Source organism: Leopardus geoffroyi, chromosome B3 (genome assembly GCF_018350155.1).
Source record: "Leopardus geoffroyi isolate Oge1 chromosome B3, O.geoffroyi_Oge1_pat1.0, whole genome shotgun sequence".
In the NCBI taxonomy this organism is placed as follows: Eukaryota; Metazoa; Chordata; class Mammalia; order Carnivora; family Felidae; genus Leopardus; species Leopardus geoffroyi.
This window is the reverse complement of record NC_059337.1, coordinates 112,110,028-112,123,337: the sequence shown is the minus strand read 5'-3', so window position 1 is coordinate 112,123,337 and position 13,310 is coordinate 112,110,028. Positions and strand designations below refer to the sequence as shown.

General features: G+C 43.8%; 1 long non-coding RNA gene across 1 annotated transcript; it reads right to left on the bottom strand.

Annotated features, from left to right (window-relative positions):
- Positions 1-4,199: 4,199 nt before the first annotated feature.
- Positions 4,200-12,893, bottom strand: LOC123584004. The gene is made up of 2 exons (XR_006705104.1): positions 12,705-12,893; positions 4,200-4,557 (listed from the first exon to the last, which is right to left on the bottom strand). It is a non-coding gene; the product is annotated as an uncharacterized LOC123584004 (long non-coding RNA).
- Between the last annotated feature and the right edge of the window lie 417 nt (positions 12,894-13,310).

Sequence of the window (13,310 nt, the reverse complement as noted above, 5' to 3'; positions counted from 1 at the left end):
CCAATGATCTGAGTCAAGATTCCCAGAACCCTTTTCAGTTGAGAAGCAAATGGCTTCATGAGACTGCTAACCCAAGATCCGGTAGAACAAGAATTAACTATAGGACTAAATAAACTGAAAAGGAAAATTTTATGATGGTTATCTGGAATACTGTTAATTTTTTTAATGTTCTATTTTCTGGATCTAACAGAAGGCCATTTCTCCTTCCTTTTATACTTCTATCACACACAACAATTTAGTAAGTGCTGCTTTTGTAAACAGTTTTTAAGTAAACAGGTTTTAAGTGATAGCTGATTCTCACTGGGTCCCCAGAACTCAGAAACATGAAAGAGTCTCCTCACTTTTGTTTTTTGCATGGTTTGCAGCCCTCCTTTTCAGCAGGCTATAATTGGACATGTTGACCGTGCAATATGGACCTTATCAGAAGTGTTATATTTGAGAATGGTGCTCATTTAGTCAAATATGACCACCACTTTGTTTTAAGAAACGAAGGTTGGCTGTACATATGGAACTAACGTCTATAAGACCCTCTCAGGAAAGCTGGCCTGGCTCCTGGCTGGGGGTGTCCCAGCCTTTCAGGTGGTTTAGGAAGACCACTTCCTAGCAGACCAGGAACCATGTGATATTTAGGGAACTTAAGAATCTTGAGAGGAATTCACCCACATTCATATAGGTATGGCAATGAAATTTGGTGGAGACCATTTCCTAGAATTGGTTTCCTCTCTCAAGATAGTAAATAGTACAGACTTTAAATCCATCTGAGATTCCTTAGAAGAACTCCCAAACAGAAGTTAATTCTATGACATGAGCAATTGTTCGATACTGTGCAGCTCAAGATTTGCAAAGCAAACTTAAGGAAGCCTATATGTCCACGAACACACTTGCTGAATTTATGTAAACAATCAAGCCAATCAAGCCAAACCTAATTGAAATCAATCTTATTTTGTGGTCAAGAATAATCTTTCTTGGAGATTCTGTAATCACGAGGAAAGAGGGAGAGACCGTCAGAAAAAATTGTGACAGACTTTGAAATGTACCAAAGAGTAGCAAAAAAAAAAAAAAAAAAAAAAATGCTGGATGTATTCATTGGCAAACTATGTATTATTGAGAGGACATTATTTTGGTTTATCTGATTCTGTGGAATTTAAACCTTTCATCGTCTTAGAACTATTTTATAATTCTGTTATTTTCTAAAATGATAACAAAGCAAATAATTGTTACCTATAAATATGCAAAATAATTCTGTCTGATGGAGGAACAGTTGATCCCTTCCCACCCCCACCGTAATGGAAAAAGCCAATTTTGCATATATTTGTAAGTTCACATGACCTACATATGTCTCTGCTCTTTGAATTCTCCTTTGAACCAATTGTAACATCTTGCTGATTTCCTCATTAGTTAATAAATTAACTATTTGACATACATTCATTTTGTATATTTATATGACAGTCATGGTTTTATCTTTTTAAAAAGGCATCCTTTAACATGTTAAATTCTTTTTTTTTTAAGTTTATTTACTTTTTGAGAGAGAGAAGCAGAGCTCGTGCGGGGAAGGGACAGAGAGAGAGGGAGACAGAGAATTCTAAGCAGGCTCCAGGCTCTGAGCTGTCAGCACAGAGCTCGATGTGGGGCTCCAACCCACAAGCCACCAGATCATGACCTGAGCTGAAGTCAGAGCCCAACCAACGGAGCCACCCAGGCGCTCCTAACATGTTAAATTCTTCACTTTGCTCTTGTGCCATAAACTATTATGTCAATTATTTATACATTGCAGAAGAGTTAAACTGTCAACAGTTGACTAGTTGACATGTTTAGTGACACATTCAATGTTAATATTTATTAATTATGAATCTACAGCAAGTAGCTTCCTGTCTTGGAGTTATTAATTTTATTCTAGGCATCAAACATTCTCACAGGCTCCTGAAAAGCTCTTAAGTCCTATGCACTGTGCTTATGGGGTAAAGTTAATAAAATAACTGAGTAGTCACTGAATAAATGTTGAATAAATGAATGAGTAAACAGAAAATAATCCCTACCATTTTGGTGGCCCTTCTCATGTGCCTTATACTCATATATTTCCTAGAAATAAGGAATATACATGAGAAGTAAATTACACAGCGAGATTTGTTGGACATTATTATTGTTATTACCATTTGATAAGTGAAGAACAGGCTGAAGTTGCCTAGCATGCCTGTGACGACACATGCCCAAGTGCCAGGGCAATATTTGAACCCAGGTTTCTGGCCTCAGAGTCTGCCTTTCCACTACCCAGGATACTGGTACAATCTCTCTATTAAAATAAAAATATTAACGATAATCTAGCCCTGAGAGTTGTTGTGGAGGAAAATGAGATGATGCATATAATGGGCTTGGCATAGTTCCTGGCACAGAGTAAGTGCTCACTAAGTGGTAGTCATGGTAACATTTGTCCGAGGTTCCTGCTCCTCTGTGACCTCATATATCTTCTGAGCCACAGCAGTCTGAGCGGCAGGGATTGGGTTAAGGAGGAGGAAGTGGTGGTGAGAAGATACACTTTGCATAAGTATTTACATGTTTTAAAAACTCTTTTTATTTCACAATGGAAAAAGTCTTTTGAAGCAAGCCTATACAATCTAGGGACAATTTCAACAGATTCAAATTGGAAAGTTAGAAGGGAAATTGCAAAAGGGAACAGGAGGAGTCCAACCTTAATGGGTCTAAATCCCAGAGGCTCTGAGCCAAGCAGGCTCCAAATCATGCTCCTTAACTCCCACTTGTGCAGCGCGTGAATCCTTCCCCAGCCTCAGCAGTAACTGGAAAGTAGGAGAAGCAGAGATCATGGGGCGTTCAAGGACCCAAACTACACCAAGCCAAATATTCAAGTCTGGGTCCCAATATCTGTTCCTGAGGAAATTATTTGTGAGCAGATGGAGTGAAACAAGTAAAACTTGTGTTGGTGAAAAATGAGCCTGTCTCTAGTGTGGACAAAGTCCCAAAGTAAAGCTCAACAAAAGCAGTCACTGTGACTCCCATTGCTTTTGTCAGTCCCTGTGATTTTAGCTGCTGTATCCTGCATCCAGGGGGCTGTGGGTAAGTGCTGACATCCTAGGATGGCAAACTAGGCTGAAGGGGATGGGCACACATGATAGGGGAGACTTAGCTCATTGCTGAGTGAGTAGGACTATGAGGGTTGTTGGAGGGCTGGCCTTGTGGATTTGATAGCTGCATCCGAAGAGGGTTTGAGAGGGTGGGTACGGAGGGGGGGGGAGGGTTTAGTGAGGGGACCAGTTACAGGGGGAGGGCACATAAGTGTCATAAGAGTGATGATTACCATTATGTGACTCTCTCCCCGGGCAATGGGATAGTATGACTACTGTCAACGCATAACCCCCTCCTCCAAAATCAGGACATTCCCTTGCTACTTTTCACCATATCCCCTTCCTCAGTCTACAGAAAGCTCCCAAAGGCCAGGCAGAATCATTGTTCCAGTTGCCCACAAGCACACAAAGAAGACCCCTTGCCCGTTTCCCCACACATCATTTGCTATTTATGAATATGCATTTATAAAAGTATGAAGTCATCATTTCCAATTATGTTATTTTAATTTGTAGCAGTGATAAAGGGGAAGATCTTCCATTACCCGAATGCCCTCTCCCTTCTAATTGATTATTATCCTTTATCCCTGTATTCTTGACCTAATATCTATAGGGCAGAAGTGTTCTTCCCGCCCCCCCCCCCCGCCCTTCCTTTTCCTCCCCATGGTCAAGGCTTCATGTGGATTCCTTATATCTCCTCCTTCAGCCTCCTGGCTGAAGTCACTGCAGATTTCCTCACCCCTCCGAACAGATAGCTCGGTGCCATTAGCTTTGTAGTTTCATCTTTGAAAGATCTAATCTTTGTATTCCCCTCTCTACTTTCCTTAACTTTTTAATAACAGGACATGTCAGAACAGAAATTGCTTCTGGTCTGGAACAGGCTGTGCTCTCGATGGCACATATATTACTGAGGTGGGGGTGACTTCACTTTGACTTGACACAAACCCAATCAGGATATGAGAACTCTGCAGATCTAAGTCTTTATCTGGGGCTTCACAGTTGGTAGGGAAGGAGGAATGTTATTAACGTATGTATATCTCCTTGCAGTTCCCACCAAAGAGAGAGAGGGAGAGAGAGAGAAATCCCTGACATTTATCTCTTAAACAAGACATGTGAGGAGCCAAATGCCATTTGACAGGACAAATATTTACTGTGCCTGCAAACAGCCCCGAACATCAGTGCAGGGAACGTGAAGACTGAGCCAAGGCTGATCAAAGTTCGACGGAGATGCCAGGTCCCAAGAGCTGGGGATTAAGGGCATCATTTAACACCGAACCACGGACAAGATTTGTCTCGTTGGCTCCCTATTCAAACCGGGCATTTTATTTTCATTTCCTCGGTCCTCCACGGGCTCGTGTTCTTCAGGGCAAGGGGCTGCGAGCCCTTTTCATTCCCCTAAACTCTGAGCTCTTGGCCGATCTTTCACCCAGCAGTCAGCGGGATTACAGGGTTGCGGAGTTCTTGTGAAGATTTGCTCGTTCTCCTGCAGAAAGAAAATTGGACTCCTGAAGACCCACAGGACCATCACCGCTAATAGCAAGCAGTGAGACGAGAGGCCCGTCGAGAAACCACGGCCGGAAAAAGCACACAGAGACATTTTTTTGCAGCAGCGTCAGCAAAGCAGCCTCATGGGGGAGGGCTGGGGGGAATTTCCACTAACAAGCTTGACAGTTCTCCTGTAACTTGTAGAAGTCCTGCTTACTTCAGCAGCATTATTTTTCAGACAGAAGTGTCTGATTAACAGCCTCCTAGAGCAATGGTGTTTAATTGACACCGGCCACAAAGCCGGCTGAGAAGCTTATCTTCTTCTGCCTTTCACACGAGATCCTTTAAGTTCCCCGGCCACCGGGGGCCACTTGGGAACAACTCTCTTCGTCCGTCTGGGCCCTGGTATCCCCGTAGCCCTTCTCTCCCGGGGAAGCAGCATCTAGAGGCTTCTATTTGCTCGGCTGCCCCTGGTCTGGTTATACTGAGCACACTGTTTAACCTCTCGCGCTTCAGTTTTCGCAGCTATCTAAGATGTTGGGGAGGAATTAAATGAGAAAATGTGTCTAAAGCTCTTATGTGGCCTGCGATTTGCGTGGCAAGCATTCATTAAGCGTTAGCTCTCATTATTATCAGCTTGACGAATGCCGGGCAGAGGAGTTATCTGCCTTGGTCAGGATAAAAGGAGCTGGACACAGGCTTTCAGTTCTACAAGATGAAAAGAGCTCTGGACGTGGAGGGTGGTGATAGTTGCACAACATTATGAATGTATTTAATACCACAGACCCACATGCTTCCAAAGGGGCATGTATGTGTATTTTACCACAACAAAAAATTGCAAAAAATAAAAGTAAATAAAAAGGATTAAAACAAAGGAGCTGAGTATGGCCGATAGAACAATGGTTCCCCCCAAAAATGTCCTCGTCCTCATCCCTAGGACCTGTGAAAGTTACCTTACATAACCACAGGGGCTTTGCAGATGTGATTAATTTAAGAACCTGGGGAAGAGGAAATCATTCTGGATCACCCAGGTGAATCCAGTCACAAGGGTCCTCGTATAAGAGAGAGGCAGGAGGTTCAGAGTCAGAGAAGGATGTGAAGACAAAAGCAGAGGATGGAAGATGCTACCCTGCTAGCTTTGAGGATGAAGGAAGGTGGTCAGGAGCCAAGGAACACAGGAAGCCTCTAGAAGACGGAAAATACAGTCACCAGAAGGAACGGAGAGCCCTGCAGCATCTTGATCTTAGACCAGAGAACTTCTGACCTCCAGACCTGTGAATGATAAACCTGTGGTATTTTCAGCCACTGAGTCTGTGGTCATTTGCTCCAGCAGACCTACCATCAAATGCCCTGGGTGGTGGCGGAGACCCGTGGGCCCGATCTGGAGTGGGGGGAGAGGAACCTCCACAGGAGCAGCCCTGGGACACAGACCCCATCCTGGCAGCACACGCCTCATGAGGGCCTCCGCCTGTGGGCAGGTGCACCTCCTTTTCATCCTTGGAAAGCCGTGGTAATCAGACAAGGCACACCTCAAGGCCAGAGTATGTTGGGGTGTGGGGGGCATCTCAAAGAGGAGGAACGTGAGTGAAAAAATGTAAAGTCCTTTGGCAGACCAGGCCTGAAGTCTCCTCAGAAAACCTCAGAGGAAGGGCCTGACGGGAAGGCATGGCTCAGAGTTTCCATATCCTGCTTAGGAACTTCTGCAACAAAGCAGAGACCACTTTCACACACGGCTCACTGGGTCTCGCCCTTCTATAGCCTCAACGAGGTATTCATTTGCCCATAAGCCAGTCTTTAAGAATACTTGTTGAATGAATAAAACGAATGAATGAATAAATAGACAAGTTAAGGAACCCAAATGTTATCACAAAATACCCCCGTTTTTCTTGGCCTGGAAAGGCAGGGGTGAGGGGGGGCAGGGCTGGCAGGGAGATGGATATTGGGAAAAGCTCCCTTTTCTCTAATCTCCCTGGGAGACTGAGCATGCCCTCTCATCCTCCCCGCGGTCAGACCCACTGGCCGGTGTCCTTGCGCCCAGGACAGAAAGGCGTGTGGAGCCGTGTTGCTGCTCCTGTAGTTGGTATGCAAGCCAACACTCCTAGCACATTCCAAATCTGAGGGGGTGGATGCTAATAACCCATAATCAATGTTGCATTTGCCAACGGCCAAAAGAAAAATGAACCTTTAATTGAGCGAGATTTGGCATCAATCAATGATGTGACTTTAGTCAGGCAAAACCGACAGATTACTGAGTCGGACATCCAACTGTGAGAATTGTTCTCTACTGGGGCGAAGAATGCAAAATGTGGATAAACGACATCTCTTACCCAGCCCAGGACCATAACTCACTGTGAAAAAAGAAAAAAAAAATCCCCTGCATTTGTTTTTAAATCTTCTGGAGTTTCTTTTTAAGTCATGTTCTAGCAGAGCTTAACTCACTTTGTAACTCCAAGCCCCTTCAGAGAAGTGTTGTTTAATTATGTGCTGATGACGGTTTCTAAGACAGCTGGTTGTAATTAAATTAGATCCCTAGCCCGAGAGCCCAAGCAAGAGGAGCCTGAGGTGACTGTTGCAGCCTGGAGAGTCCCAGCAGGATGACCGTGATGTGGCAGCACAGGCTTTGGACCTTCTTGAGTCCCGACAGACAGAGCTACTGACCAACAAAACCAAGAAACCTGGCCGTGGACCACATTGGCCAGCAAAGGAGGTGGTGGGGTATTCCCACGAACCCCACATGCAAACAGGCTGGGGATAAACCACCACCAACAGCAAGCCCTGGGTGCTCTCGGCACCTGAGAGAAAGCAGAGGGAAGCTACAGGGCATCTACAGACATAGCACAGGAGAAAAGCAAAATAGCTGAAAGGTGGAAGCCTGTTAAGACCAGTGGCCCATCCTGGCAGGGGCTTTGGCCAATCCAGTCAGGGAGTGGGAGGGGTCTGCAGTCAGCTTGGAACTGAACTTTCCAAACTGATGGGCCAGGACAAGCCCCCAAATCGGGGGAGAAACCACTGAGGGGAATCAAAGCCGAGCAGGACGGGTGCTTTAGACTGACAGCCGGCCCACAAAAGCAGGTGAAAGTCCAGCTGCAGACACCTGTGCTTACGACCCTCCGTGCCACCTGCCCAGGAGACTAGGATGGCTCTCTGTTGCTCTGGGATCTTTGCTTCGTTGACCTATCTGGACACAGTTCTGTGGCTCAACCCTTGTCACTCTTTCAGACACAGTTTTGTATTCATTCTCCAGCTTCATACATAATTTCAATCGATTAGACCTAGTTCTGCCTTCCAGAGCTGTAAGGAAGCCTCCTCTGTCTTCCACATGACAGGTTTCAAATATGACAGGGCCCATAAAAGCATCTCTATTTCAGGCTGAGCATCCCCAGTTTCTTCAAAAGCTCCTTCTGGAATGTGGCTTCCAGAATCCTCAGTCCTGGCCTCCTGCCTCTGGGCTTGTTGCCCAGTTCAGTTCCTGATACAGTAGAAAAATGTCAGTCCTGGAATCAGAGAGCTTGTATTTAAGTTCTGGAACCTCTACCTCCTGGCTAGCCTATTACCCTCTCTGGGTCTCAGTTTTCTCATCTGCAATATGGGGATGACTGTTAACTATAGATTTGTATGGAGGCTCTGTGAGATAACATATGTAGCCACATTGAGAACGCTAGAACGTGGACGAAGTGCCCATAATTGTTTGGGCATTATGTCTCAAAGTTGTAACCCCAACTTGCATTTTTAGAAAGATCATTCCAGAAGTGATCTATCAAGAAGAGGATGGAACTGGGGCTTTCCTCTCCCTTATTCTAGTCTCTGGGCTTTTCTTAATGCCATTTCAATCACACAAACTCTTCAGGGCTTTCACACTGTGGGTCCTCACTGAGCCAGAAGTAAGCAGAGTAAAAGCCACTCCGACGACAGGAGGTATAATCGTCTTTACAAAGTCATGGTAATATTATATAGCACCTGGATGCAGAGAGCTTCTGCCCACCCCATACAAAGGACCTCCAATCCTGAATTAGATAGGTCTGTCATTCTTTCCCCCAACTTGATCCTAAGGACTATTTTTTCTGAGGGAGGGATACAGAAACTTAGCAACTTCATGTTTAAAAATATTATAGTCCTGGGGATCCTGGGTGACTCAGTCGGTTAAGCATTTGACTTCGGCTCAGGTCATGATTTCATGGTTCGTGAGTTCGAAGCCTGCATAGGGGTCTGTGCTGACAGCTCAGAGCCTGAAGCCTTCTTTGGATGCTGTGTCTCCTTCTTTCTCTGCCCTCCGCTACTCATGCTCTGTCTCTGTCTCTCAAAAAATGAATAAATGTTTAAATTTTTTTAATTAAAATATTAAATATTATTAATTAAATTAAAATATTATAGTTCTATCCTCTTGCACAGTTGGTAGGAATGCAAACTGGTGTAGCCACTCTGGAAAACAGTTTGGAGTTTCCTCAAAAAACTAAAAATAGAATTACCCTATGACCCAGAAATAGCACTACTAGGAATTTATCCAAAGGATACAGGAGTGCTGATTCATAGGGTCACATGTACCCCAATGTTTATAGCAGCACTATCAACAATAGCCAAATTATGGAAAGAACCCAAATGTCCATCGACTGATGAATGGACCAAGAAGACATGATATATATATGATGGAATACTACTCAGCAATGAGAAAGAATGAAATCTTGCCATTTGCAACAACATGGATGGAACAGGACGGTATTATGCCAAGTGAAATAAGTCAGTCAGAGAAAGACAGATATTGTATGTTTTCACTCATGTGTAATTTAAGAAACTTAACAGAAGACCATGGGGGAAGGGAAGGAGAAAAAAATCATTTCAGAGAGAGAGACAAACCATAAGAGACTCTTAAATGCAGAAAACAAACTGAGGGTTGATGGGGGGGTGGGAGGGAGGGGAAAATGGGTGATGGGCATTGAGGAGAGCACTTGTTGGAATGAACACTGGGTGTTGCATGTAAGTGATGAATCATGGGAATCTCCAGAAGCCAAGAGCACACTGTATACTCTGTATGTTAGCTAACTTGACAATAAATTATCTTAAAAAAACAAAACAAACACACGATAGTCCTATGTGTCCAATCTTCATTTTCCTTCCTATTCTTCAATCAATCTGCAAGCCAAGAACTAATCCAAACTTTAATTTCTTCTTATTTTGGCTTATTCTATCTCCTCTGGATAGCAAACTTCATATACTCACTGCAGGATGCATACATCCTTCTGCTTGACCTAGATTTGGCTCTCCAGTTTCACAGAGTGTCCCTTACAATATGCCAAGGTTTGTTAAATGGGTCTACCACGTGACCAATAGGTTCTTTTTTTTTTTTTTTTTTTTTTTTCCTTTCTGTTCCTCAAAATGTACTCTGATCTGTCACACTGGTCTTTTTTGTTCATGTTAATTTCAGGTGTACAACGTGACTTCTTATTTGTATATATTGGGAAAGGATCACCACACAATAAACCTAGTTACCATCCATCACTACACAGTTATAATTTTTTTCTTGCGATGAGAACTTTCAAGCTCTACTTTCTTAGCAGCTTTCAAATATGCGATGCAATATTATTGACTATAGTTACCATCCTCGACATCTCCTTGACTTATTTTGTAACTGGAAGTTTGTACATCTTGATGCCCTTCACCCATATCTCCCACCCCCACCTCACTCCCCTCTGGCAACCACCAATCTGCTCTCTCTAAGTTTTGTTTTGCTTGTTTGTTTGTTTTGTTTCTTAGATTCCATATATAAGTGAAACTGCACGCCATTTGTTTCTCTCTGTCTGAATTATTTCACTTAGCATAATACCCCATAGGTTCTTAATTGTTTTCTTAATTACTGCTCTAAAATTCAGCCATCTTTAAGAGTCGGCAATAAAGTTTTAGAAAATGCATGTGATTAGCTGTTTTAATGAAAGGGTACTTTAAAAAATAAGAGGCAAAGCATGTTATTCACTTAGTTAAATAAATAGAACCTCCTGGGAGCCTGGCTGGTTGGCTCATGAGGCCAGAATTGAAGAGCCAATGCCCGTGTGGGGTCCAGTTACCTTGAATTGCCAACTAAGAACACAGGAAGAAGTAAAAAGCCACATGAGGGTAGTGTTGAAAATTTAAATATTCACATTTTATTGGGGTCATTTATCCTGTCACATACAGGAAATATACATAAGTGTTCAAATCCGTACCCTTTACCATACACATGTACTCTCTCTCCCACGCACATACGTTCAGATATGTGATTACCCTTATACCCAACAAGAACACTAAACTCCCACACATTCTTGGTAAAAGGGTGACAGCAACTTATTGGTGTATAATCCATCCAATCACAATGAGGCAAGGAAGAGAATCTCATCTCACAAGACTTCAAAGAGAAAAGAATTTGGTAACACTGAGCTCTTGGTTAACAGTCTCACTGGTGAAAGTCCCCAGGTGATGTTGATAGAACATCTAACAAACCACCACCGGAATTCGAGCAGCTCAGCAGATCAGACACCCTCATGTGACATTCACATTTTTGTGGCTAGATCCAGGACTTAGCTGGATGTATCTTAGTACAGAATCTAGTTTGAGCAATGTCCCAGACAAAATGGATGGATTTTCACTGTCTCAGGCCCTCCCCCTCCATGGCCCCCCCACTGGTACTTTGTAATTTAAGATTTCAGAGAACTACCTTTAAGTTGTTTGACCTGTAGCTCTATCTCCCAGTAAGATTGCAAACTCTGTGAGTACAAAAACCAGGCCTTCAGATTCCTTTCTGTCTCTCCCAACTCAGCTCTTAATCCTATGCCTTTCATAAAGCAAACACCCAAAAGACATTGCCTGACCAAATGGCCTAATGTGGCCTTGGAGATATCAATATCATGCCGGTCCTAAACTGTGTGGCACTACATGAAAAGAACTGTTAAGAAGGGCTGGGCCTTGGTTACTCTGCTATAAAACCATCTCTTCCTGAATTTACTGCAGACTTTATGATTTATTCGTCCTTTGATGTATTTTTGCCTTGGCTGTATGTTTTTTAATCATGCCATTAGGATTTTGTTACACATTCAGGTAGTGAGTTGAAGAGATAAACCCTTCCTAAATTGCTAACATTCCAAAGACTCATGAATTTGAGGCCAAAAGGCACTTCTATGCCAGAAAAGGTCAAGTGTGGCTGCTCAACCAAGAAGCGGAGCAGGGCAAGCCACTTGCCCCCAATCAGACACAGCCCCACTGTGTGAAGTGCAGAGAAGACTGTTTTTGATCTGTGGTAGCCTGCAACCTGGCCTGAGGTCTGAGTCTTGGTATTTTTTCCCTATTTTCCAAGTGCGTGCTTATTTAAATTTCATAATTATCTGGCTATAAACTCCTAGGGATTTCAAAGAAGAAAACAACAGGTCAGCTTGAAGTTAAAGAAGATAAATGAAAACAGGCCAGGAGAATCAGAGCCAGTTCCTGGCAAAGACTCAGCTAGCCTTGTGTCATGGGGGCACCAGCCTGATTGCATGATGTAACTGTCTCCATACTGAAATTGGGCACATCTGGAAATGATCACTTCACAGTTTGCTTGGCCCCTTCCCTATGACCAGACCTCACTGACTTGCTTTATATAAACCACAAATCACACATTTCTGGCCAAAGGGGATTATTTACTTGGCTTAGCACATCCCTGACCATGACATCATTTGCAGCTAGCTGGTCACCAAACATACAAAAAGAACGTGATACAGGGGGAGACACACTCGTCACCCACAGTCACTAACCCTTTGTGTGCCTTTGGCCAAATACAGTATGGTGACAGCTTTACCCCAAGTCCCTCTTAAGGCTGGCTAGCAGCTCCCCAGTGGTTCACATCGGACTGTCTCTAAACAGTTAACAGATAGTAGCCACTGGTCAAGTTGACCAGGACTTGGCTTCAAAGATCCCGAGTCTAGAGCCTGATATAAGAATGTGAGTGATGCTTTTGCTTTCCCTCCCATCATGTTCAGGGAGTTTGGAAGGTCACTTTCCTCCTGGTCACAGTGCCAACCATCCCCTTCAGGAAGACTGAGTGCAATGGGCTCCTGGCGCACCCCCTGCCAGACAGATTTGTTCAAAATGTGAGAAAACAAATCAGCGAAAGCAATCTAAGCAAATAAAACCAAAAGGACATACCTCTTCTGCAGCTGACTGGATGTTTTGTAGGCCCAACTCCAGGTCCTCTTCTCCACCAAAGCCGGGCCCTGGGTCTATGCCCAGCTGCATCCTTGCTGGGGAATGGCCATATCCCAAACTACTTCTGCCGTAAGAGGCACTGCTTCTCTCTACTCTAAACCACTTTCTTATGAAAGCAAGGAAATCAAGGGGTATTATTTATACCCAATCCAATTAGTATGATTATCCAAACACCACTGAGTAGGCAAGACCAAGACGGAAAAAAGTACAGCCCCTTTGTCACTGTTACTTTGGCAATTGGAGGAAAGAACATTGGTGTCATTCCAAGCCACGGGCTGTGTAGCTGCTCTAGTGGGTAGAGCACAAGTGAAAGGCCTTCAGATGAGGTTCCACCTATTCATAATTGGACTTGATTGTGGTTCTGGCTCAGGAATGTTTTGCTTAGCACAGGGATGGGCATCTGACTTTTCAGGGCTTGGGAGATAGTCTTAGCCAAGACAGTGACATAGTTTCTGTGATTTTCTTTGGGAAAGGAAATGGAGTGGAGGGACATTCCAGAGAGGAATCATTTGGCTGCATAGAAACCATTCATGCCGAGGCTGACTC